This window comes from Pseudophryne corroboree, chromosome 1 (genome assembly GCF_028390025.1).
Source record: "Pseudophryne corroboree isolate aPseCor3 chromosome 1, aPseCor3.hap2, whole genome shotgun sequence".
Lineage (NCBI taxonomy): Eukaryota > Metazoa > Chordata > Amphibia > Anura > Myobatrachidae > Pseudophryne > Pseudophryne corroboree.
The window spans coordinates 592,077,113-592,086,512 of record NC_086444.1 but is presented as its reverse complement, the minus strand read 5'-3'; positions in this window follow the sequence as shown (position 1 = coordinate 592,086,512).

The following is a 9,400-nucleotide window of genomic DNA, read 5'->3' as shown; positions in this document are numbered from 1 at the left end:
ATATAGAAAAAGAACGTGGTAAGAATTTGAACCAGCACAACCAGAACAAGAGGAAAGCCACGCTAACCAAACTTGCAAACAGGGACAGCAACAGCTGAACCAAACAACATTAATTAACCAAGTAACAGAGCAGGAAGAATGAAGCACCAGATGGGCACCCAGTATCCCTTACGGACTACGAGAAAAGGATTTACCAGTATGTAATTAAAATCCTATTTTCTCTTACGTCCTAGGGGATACTGGGAATCCATTTAATACCATGGGGAAGTACCAAAGCTCTCAAACCGGGTGGGAGAGTGCTGAGGTTCCTGCAGAACTGATTGACCAAACTGAAGGTCTTCAGAGACCAAAGTATCAAACTTGTAAAACATAGCAAACGTGTTCGAACCCGACCAAGTAGCTGCTCGGCAGGACTGAATAGCCGAAATACCCTGGGCAGCCGCCCAAGAGGAACCCACCGACCTAGCAGAGAGCGCGTGAACAGATTTCGGAATCGGCAAACCTGCCATGGAATACGCATGCTAGATAGTGAGCCTGATCCAGCGCGCAATGGGCTGCAGGACACCCAATTTTATTGGGATCATAAAGAAAGAACAGCGAGTCCGATTTTCTGTGACGAGCTGTTCTCGTCACATAGACCTTCAAAGCCCTTACAACATCCAAAGACTTTGAAGTAGCCGAGGTGTCCGTAACAGCCGGAACCACATTGGGTTGGTTTATGTGAAACGCAGACACCACCTTAGAAAGAAATTGCTGACGAGTACTGAGTTCAGCTCTGCCCTCATGGAAAATTAAGTAGGGGCTCTTGTGAGACAATGCCCCTAGCTCCGACACACGTCTTGCTGAAGCCAAGGCCAACAGTGTGATGGTCTTCCACGTAAGGTACTTTACGTTTACCTCCTGTAACGGTTCAAACCAGTTCGATTGGAGGAACTGCAACACCAAATTGAGATTCCAAGGTGCCATGGGAGGCACAAAGGGAGGTTGGATGTGTAGAAGACCTTCCAAGAACATCTGGACCTTAGGGAGAGAAGCCAATTGTTTCTGAAAGAAAATAGACAAGGCCGAAATCTGAACTTTTATGGAGCATAGGTGTAGGCCCACCTCCACTCCCGACCGCAGAAAAAGCAGGAAACGTCCCAGATGAAATTCCACCATAGAATAATGTCTGCTCTCACACCAAGAGACATATTTCTTCCAAATACGATGGTAATGTTTAAACGTTACCCCCCTTTTTGGCTTAGATCATTGTCGGGATAACCTTGTCAGGAATCCCTCTCCTGGCTAGAATCAGCCACTCAACTTCCATGCCGTTAAACGTAGCCGTGGTAAGTCTCGATAGACGAACGGGCCCTGTTGCAGAAGATTCTCTTGAAGAGGCAGAGGCCACGGATCTTCAATCAGCATCTCGAGAAGATCCGCATACAAGGCCTTTCGTGGTCAGTCCGGAGCAATGAGGATTGCTTGAACCTTTTCCCTCTTTATTAATTTTAGATTTCTTGGGATCAGAGGAATGGGAGGAAACAAGTACACCAGCTGGTAGACCCATGGAGTTGTCAGAGCGTCTACCGCCACTGCCTGTCGGTCCCTCAACTTGGAACAATACTGCTTGAGCTTCTTATTGAGTCGAGAGGCCATCATGTCGATTTGTGGATACCCCAACCAATGTGTGAACCACCGGAACACCTCCAGATGGAGTCCCCATTCCCACGGGTGCAGATCGTGTCTGCTGAGGAAATCTGCTTCCCAGTTATCTTCTCCCAGAATGAAGATCGAAGAGATGAGGCCTGCAGAAGGGCGCTGTATATAGCCCTGAATTGCAGGATGTTGATTGGAAGGACGGCTTCCTGACCTGACCATCTTCCCTGAAACTGCACCCCCTTGGTGACTGCGTCCCAACGTCTGAGGCTTGCATCTGTGGTTAGCAGAATCCAGTTTTGAATCCCGAACCTCCGACCCTCAACTAGGTGAGAAGTCTGTAGCCACCACAGGAAGGAGATCCTGGCTTATGGTGACAGACGAATCCTTTGGTGTGATCTGGACCACTTGTCCAACAGATCCAGCTGGAATGGCCTCGCATGAAACCTTCTGTACTGAATTGCTTCATAAGAAGCCACCATTTTCCCCAGAAGGTGTATGCAGAGATGCACTGAGATTCGGGTCGGCTTCAAGATGGCTTGAACCATCGACTGGATCTCCATTGCCTTTTCCAAGGGAAGGAATACTTTCTGAGACCCTGTGACCAGTATCATTCCCAGGAACTGAAGCCTCTGCATTAGTTCTAGGTGAGATTTTGGCAGGTTCAGAATCCACCCATGATCCAGGAGTAGTCTGGTTGAGAGGGCAATGTTCTCCAATAGCTGTTTTCTGGACGGTGCCTTTATCAGAAGATCATCCAAGTACGGGACTATGTTCACTCCGTCTGCGGAGCAACATCATCATCTCCGACATCACTTTGGTGAACACCCTCGGTGTTGTGGAGAGACCAAATGGCAGGGCCTGAAACTGGCAGTGGCAGTCCTGCAGTGCAAACTGTAGATAAGCCTGATGAAGCGACCAGATCGGAATGTGAAAGTATGCATCCTTAACATCCAGAGACGCTATGAATTCCCACTCCTCCAGACCTGAGATTACCGCTCTCAATGACTCCATCTTGAATTTGAACACACGTAAGTATGGGTTCAATGACTTGAGTTTCAGAATAGGTCTTACTGAACCGTCCGGTTTCGATACCACAAACAAGCTGGAATAGTAACCCTTGTTGTGTAGATGAGGTGGAACTGGAATAATGACCTGTGTCTGTAGCAGTTTTTGAATGGCGTTGTGTAAGTTTACTCTCGCCTCCTGTGAAACTGGTAAGCCTGATTTGAAGAATCTGTGAAGTGGGAGCTCCTGGAACTCCAGTCTGTAGCCCTGGGATATAAGGTCTATGACCCAGGGATCCTGGCGTGAACCTGTCCAGATGTGACTGAAGAATTTTAGCCAGGCTCCCACCCTCATGTCTTCCAGGCATTGCGGTCCACCGTCATGCGGAAGGTTTTGAGGAAGCAGAGCCTGAGCCCTGTTCCTGTGAACCAGCAGTCCCTGGTTTGCGTGGTTTACCTCTAGCACCTCTGGCGGCGGTAGAAGAACCTCTGGCCTTGCCCCTAAATTTAGCAGTCCAAAAGAACTGTAGATTAGGTCCTAAGTAACTGGAGGGAGGCAGGTTCAGCAGAAATTTAAGGAAAAATTACTTCACAGAAAGGGTAGTGGATAAATGGAATAGCCTCCCATCAGAGGTGGTAGAGGCTAAGACTTGTGAGCAATTTAAACATGCTTGGGATAGGCATATGAATATCCTTACAAAGAATTAAGGTTCAAGAAGGGTTGAGATTACCTAAAGGATAAAAAAAAGGGTCAGACTAGATGGGCCAAGTGGTTCTTATCTGCCGTCAAATTCTATGTTTCTATGTTTCTAAGCAGGCTTTCCTTGCTGGCGGAGCTTCAGAAGTTAGGTATGTGGACTTACCCGCAGTAGCTCGGGAGATCCATTTGTCGAGTTCATCTCCAAATAGGGCCTCACCTGTGAAAGGTAGGCCTTCCACTCCTTTCCTGGAGTCCGCCTTAGCAGTCCACTGACGTAGCCATAATCCTCTGCATGCCAACACTGCCATAGCTGTAGTGCGTGCATTCAGCAAGCCTATTTCTTTTATGGCTTCCACCATAAAATTCGCAGAGTCTTGTATATATTGCAGGAGCAAAATAATTTCCTCTTGAGGTAAGGCGTCTAACCCCTCAAGTAAATTACTTGACCATTTAGCAATGGCTCGTGTAATCCACCCACATGTTATAGTGGGTCTCTGGGCCACCCCAGTAGCAGTATACAAAGAGTTGAGTTTAGTCTCAATCTTGCGATCAGTCGCATCTTTTAGGGAGGCTGCACCAGGCACAGGTAGTACAATTTTACGTGAGAGAATGGAGACTGATCCATTCACTATTGGTGGATTTTCCCATTTTTTCCTATCCTCAGGAGTAAAAATAAAAGATGATAACAGCCGCCTGGGAATTTGAAATTTCTTATCTGGATTAACCCACGGTTCTTCAAACAGGGTATTTAGTTCTTTTGACACAGGAAAAGTGGCTGAGGATTTTTTCTTAATATTAAAATAAGATTCCTCACTCTCCTCTGTCACCTTAGCAGGAATATTTAGAACTTCTCTGATAGCATATATGAGAGCCTCTTCACCTTGCGACAGAGTACCATCCCCTACCTCTGTGTCCACCTCACCTTCCTCCCTTTCTGACCCTTCATCATCAGAGTCAGAATGCAGTATATGGGCCCAGGTACGTTTCTGTGGACAACTGGTAGAGGACTGAGACGCTGGTCTGGGTACTGAGTCCTTTTTAATAAACTCATCCATAGACTGCCTTAAGTATTGCATCTCTTTCTCATTACAAGATAATTTTGTAGAAATGGTGTAAATCATTCCCCTAATGGAGTCCAGCCATGCTGGTTCTGCCCCACTAGCCTGGGAAGGGATACTACACTGAGTACACACTAGTGAACCCCCTGAAGAAGAGGAACACTGTGCCTTACATGAAACACACTCTTTGCCTGACATACTGCAGTAGTAACAGCACACACACAGGAAAATGGTTAAAAGCACAATTAACCCACAAAGAGCCCTTCCAGAGAGACACAGAGAGAGTATGGAACCAGCACACAGCGCCCTTATCGCTAATGCCAAGCTTAGCCGGGCTGCAGACTAAGTACCTAGATTAGGAACTTAGTACACTAGTAATCGCTTCCCCCCTGCTATAACCACCTGGTACCGCTGTCCGTTGAGGTAAACTGGAGGCTTTCCGGAGGAGCTGCACTTCCCTGTCAGTCAGCGTCTATGTCAGCTGCAGTAGGGAAAATGGCGCTTGTGAGCTGCTGGGTCCGCTCATAGTGAAACCCCACCCCTTCAATGGTGCGTGGTCTTCCCGCTCTTCTTTATACTGGCTTATGTGTCTGGGTGCATAAAATGGAGACAGACTCCTTTTATGGCTGTGTTGCCAGTCTGAGTACTGTGTACACAACAGTGTACTGTACTTAGTCAGGAGACTCAGTCCGCCCCGCACAGAAGCCATGCGTCTCCTTACCCTCATGCCACCATATTGGCCGGTGACCCGCTAACCGGGATGTCGGCTTAGTACTCACCATTCTTTTTTCTTCTGGCCCTGTTAGGGGTGGTGGCATGCTGCGGGAATGTATGCTCGCCGTGGTGGGGCTTGCGAATAGTTCCCTCAAGAGCTAGCATCCTGTCAGCGGGGAACGGGACCATTAACCCTTAGCGGGGTTGGGCCGTTCCCTCCCCTAAGTCCCATGAAGGAGGCAGGCTGGTGCCATCCAGTCCTGCCTGAAAATAACAAACTTAGAAAAGAAATGCAGAAACTCTTCAGGAGCTTCCAGAGATGTGACCGGCTCCTCCGGGCACATTTTCTAAACTGAGTCTGGTAGGAGGGGCATAGAGGGAGGAGCCAGTACACACAATCAACCTGCTATAGTACGCAAGGCTCCTAGTGGAACCGTCTATACCCCATAGTATTAAATGGATTCCCAGTATCTCCTAGGACGTAAGAAAAATAAATATATATATATATATATATATATATATATAGTCATCTCGGGGGTCTGGCACTCCGTAGTTATATTGGTATGTTGCGGTGCCTTCGCTGGAAAATGTAGAAATGGTCTCGGTGGCGCGGCACTCACGTCTTATATATGAATAAATAATGCGGACTGCAGTCTGCTATCAACGTTTCAATATTATTCAATATTTTCGTCAGGATACAAAGTAACAAACAAACACATACCTTTATAGTTGCACACCACCATGTGAGGACTGCAAGCGTGCGGCTCGGGACCAAGCACCCGCCCCCACGTCGCATACTGCTGACATCATCAGTTACCGATGAATCAGCTGTGATCAAAAACCATCACCATAGAAACTAAAAATAAACATAAACATAAGATCGCTCCCTGGGACAAGTAATCTTTGAAAATGTTACACCACAATAATAAGAATTTACTTACCGATAATTCTATTTCTCGGAGTCCGTAGTGGATGCTGGGGTTCCTGAAAGGACCATGGGGAATAGCGGCTCCGCAGGAGACAGGGCACAAAAAGTAAAGCTTTAGGATCAGGTGGTGTGCACTGGCTCCTCCCCCTATGACCCTCCTCCAAGCCTCAGTTAGGTACTGTGCCCGGACGAGCGTACACAATAAGGAAGGATTTATGAATCCCGGGTAAGACTCATACCAGCCACACCAATCACACTGTACAACCTGTGATCTGAACCCAGTTAACAGTATGATAACAGCGGAGCCTCTGAAAAGATGGCTCACAACAATAATAACCCGATTTTTGTAACTATGTACAAGTAATGCAGATAATCCGCACTTGGGATGGGCGCCCAGCATCCACTACGGACTCCGAGAAATAGAATTATCGGTAAGTAAATTCTTATTTTCTCTATCGTCCTAGTGGATGCTGGGGTTCCTGAAAGGACCATGGGGATTATACCAAAGCTCCCAAACGGGCGGGAGAGTGCGGATGACTCTGCAGCACCGAATGAGAGAACTCCAGGTCCTCCTTAGCCAGGGTATCAAATTTGTAGGATTTTACAAACGTGTTTTGCCCCTGACTAAATAGCCGCTCGGCAAAGTTGTAAAGCCGAGACCCCTCGGGCAGCCGCCCAAGATGAGCCCACCTTCCTTGTGGAATGGGCATTTACATATTTTGGCTGTGGCAGGCCTGCCACAGAATGTGCAAGCTGAATTGTATTACACATCCAACTAGCAAAAGTCTGCTTAAAAGCAAGAGCACCCAGTTTGTTGGGTGCATACAGGATAACAGCAAGTCAGTTTTCCTGACTTCAGCCGTCCTGGAACCTATATTTTCAGGGCCCTGACCACATCTAGCAACTTGGAGTCCTCCAAGTCCCTAGTAGGCGCAAGACACCACAATAAGCTGGTTCAGGTGAAACACTGACACCACCTTAGGGAGAGAACTGGGGACGAGTCCGCAGCTCTGCCCTGTCCGAATGGACAAACAGATATGGGCTTTTTTGAGAAAAAAACCACCAATTTGACACTCGCCTGGTCCAGGCCAGGTCCAAGAGCATGTTCACTTTTCATGTGAGATGCTTCAAATCCACAGATTTGACTGGTTTTAAACCAATGTGTTTTGAGGAATCCCAGAACTACGTTGAGATCCCACAGTGCCACTGGAGGCACAAAAGGGGGTTGTATATGCAATACTCCCTTGACAAACTTCTGGACTTCAGGAACTGAAGCCAATTCTTTCTGGAAGAAAAATCGACAGGGCCGAAATTTGAACCTTAATGGACCCCAATTTGAGGCCCATAGACACTCCTGTTTGCAAGAAATGCAGGAATCGACCGAGTTGAAATTTCTTCGTGGGGCCTTCCTGGCCTCACACCACGCAACATATTTTCGCCACATGTGGTGATAATGTTGTGCGGTCACCTCCTTTCTGGCTTTGACCAGGGTAGGAATGACCTCTTCCTGAATGCCTTTTCCCTTAGGATCCGGCGTTCCACCGCCATGCCGTCAAACGCAGCTGCGGTAAGTCTTGGAACAGACATGGTACTTGCTGAAACAAGTCCCTTCTTAGCGGCAGAGGCCATAAGTCCTCTGTGAGCATCTCTTGAAGTTCCGGGTACCAAGTCCTTCTTGGCCAATCCGGAGCCATGAGTATAGTTCTTACTCCTCTACGTCTTATAATTCTCAGTACCTTAGGTATGAAAAGCAGAGGATGGAACACATACACCGACTGGTACACCCACGGTGTTACCAGAACGTCCACAGCTATTGCCTGAGGGTCTCTTAACCTGGCGCAATACCTGTCCCGTTTTTTGTTCAGACGGGACGCCATCATGTCCACCTTTGGTAATTCCCAACGGTTTACAATTATGTGGAAAACTTCCCCATGAAGTTCCCACTCTGCCGGGTGGAGGTCGTGCCTACTGAGGAAGTCTGCTTCCCAGTTTCCATTCCCGGAATGAAACACTGCTGACAGTGCTATCACATGATTTTCCGCCCAGCGAAAAGTCCTTGCAGTTTTTGCCACTGCCCTCCTGCTTCTTGTGCCGCCCTGTCTATTTACGTGGGCGACTGCCGTGATGTTTTATCCCACTGGATCAATACCGGCTGACCTTGAAGCAGAGGTCTTGCTAAGCTTAGAGCATTATAAATTTACCCTTAGCTATATTTATGTGGAGAAAAATCTCCAGACTTGATCACACTCCCTGGAAATTTTTTCCTTGTGTGACTGCTCCCCAGCCTCTCGGGCTGGCCTCCGTGGTCACCAACATCCAAAACTGAATGCCGAATCTGCGGCCCTCTAGAAGATGAGCACTCTGTAACCACCACAGGAGAGACACCCTTGTCCTTGGATATAGGGTTATCCGCTGATGCATCTGAAGATGCGATCCGGACCATTTGTCCAGCAGATCCCACTGAAAAGTTCTTGCATGAAATCTGCCGACTGGAATTGCTTCGAAGGAAGTCACCATTTTTTTACCATGGCCCTTGTGCAATGATGCACTGATTTTAGGAGGTTCCTGACTAGCTCGGATAACTCCCTGGCTTTCTCTTCCGGGAGAAACACCTTTTTCTGGACTGTGTCCAGAATCATCCCTAAGCACAGGAGACTTGTTGTCGGGATCAGCTGCGATTTTGGAATCTTTAGAATCCACCCCTGCTGTTGTAACAGTATCCGAGATAGTGCTACTCCGACCTCCAACTGTTCCCTGGACTTTGCCCTTATCAGGAGATCGTCCAAGTAAGGGATAATTAAGACGCCTTTTCTTCGAAGAAGAACCATCATTTCGGCCATTACCTTGGTAAAGACCCGGGGTGCCGTAGACAATCCAAACGGCAGCGTCTGAAACTGATAGTGACAGTTCTGTACCACGAACCTGAGGTACCCTTAGTGATAAGGGCAAATTTGGGACATGGAGGTAAGCATCCCTGATGTCTCGGGACACCAGATAGTCCCCTTCTTCCCGGTTCGTTATCACTGCTCTGAGTGACTCCATCTTGATTTGAACCTTTGTAAGTGTTCAAATTTTTTTAGATTTAGAATAGGTCTCACCTAGCCTTCTGGCTTCAGTACCACAATATAGTGTGGAATAATACCCCTTTTCTTGTTGTAGGAGGGGTAATTGAATTATCACCTGCTGGGAATACAGCTCGTGAATTTTTTCCCATACTGCCTCCTTGTCGGAGGGAGACCTTGGTAAAGCAGCCTTCAGGAGCCTGCGCAGGGGAAACGTCTCGACATTCCAAACTGTACCCCTGGGATACTACTTGTAGGATCCAGGGGTCCTGTATGGTCTCAGCGTCATGCTG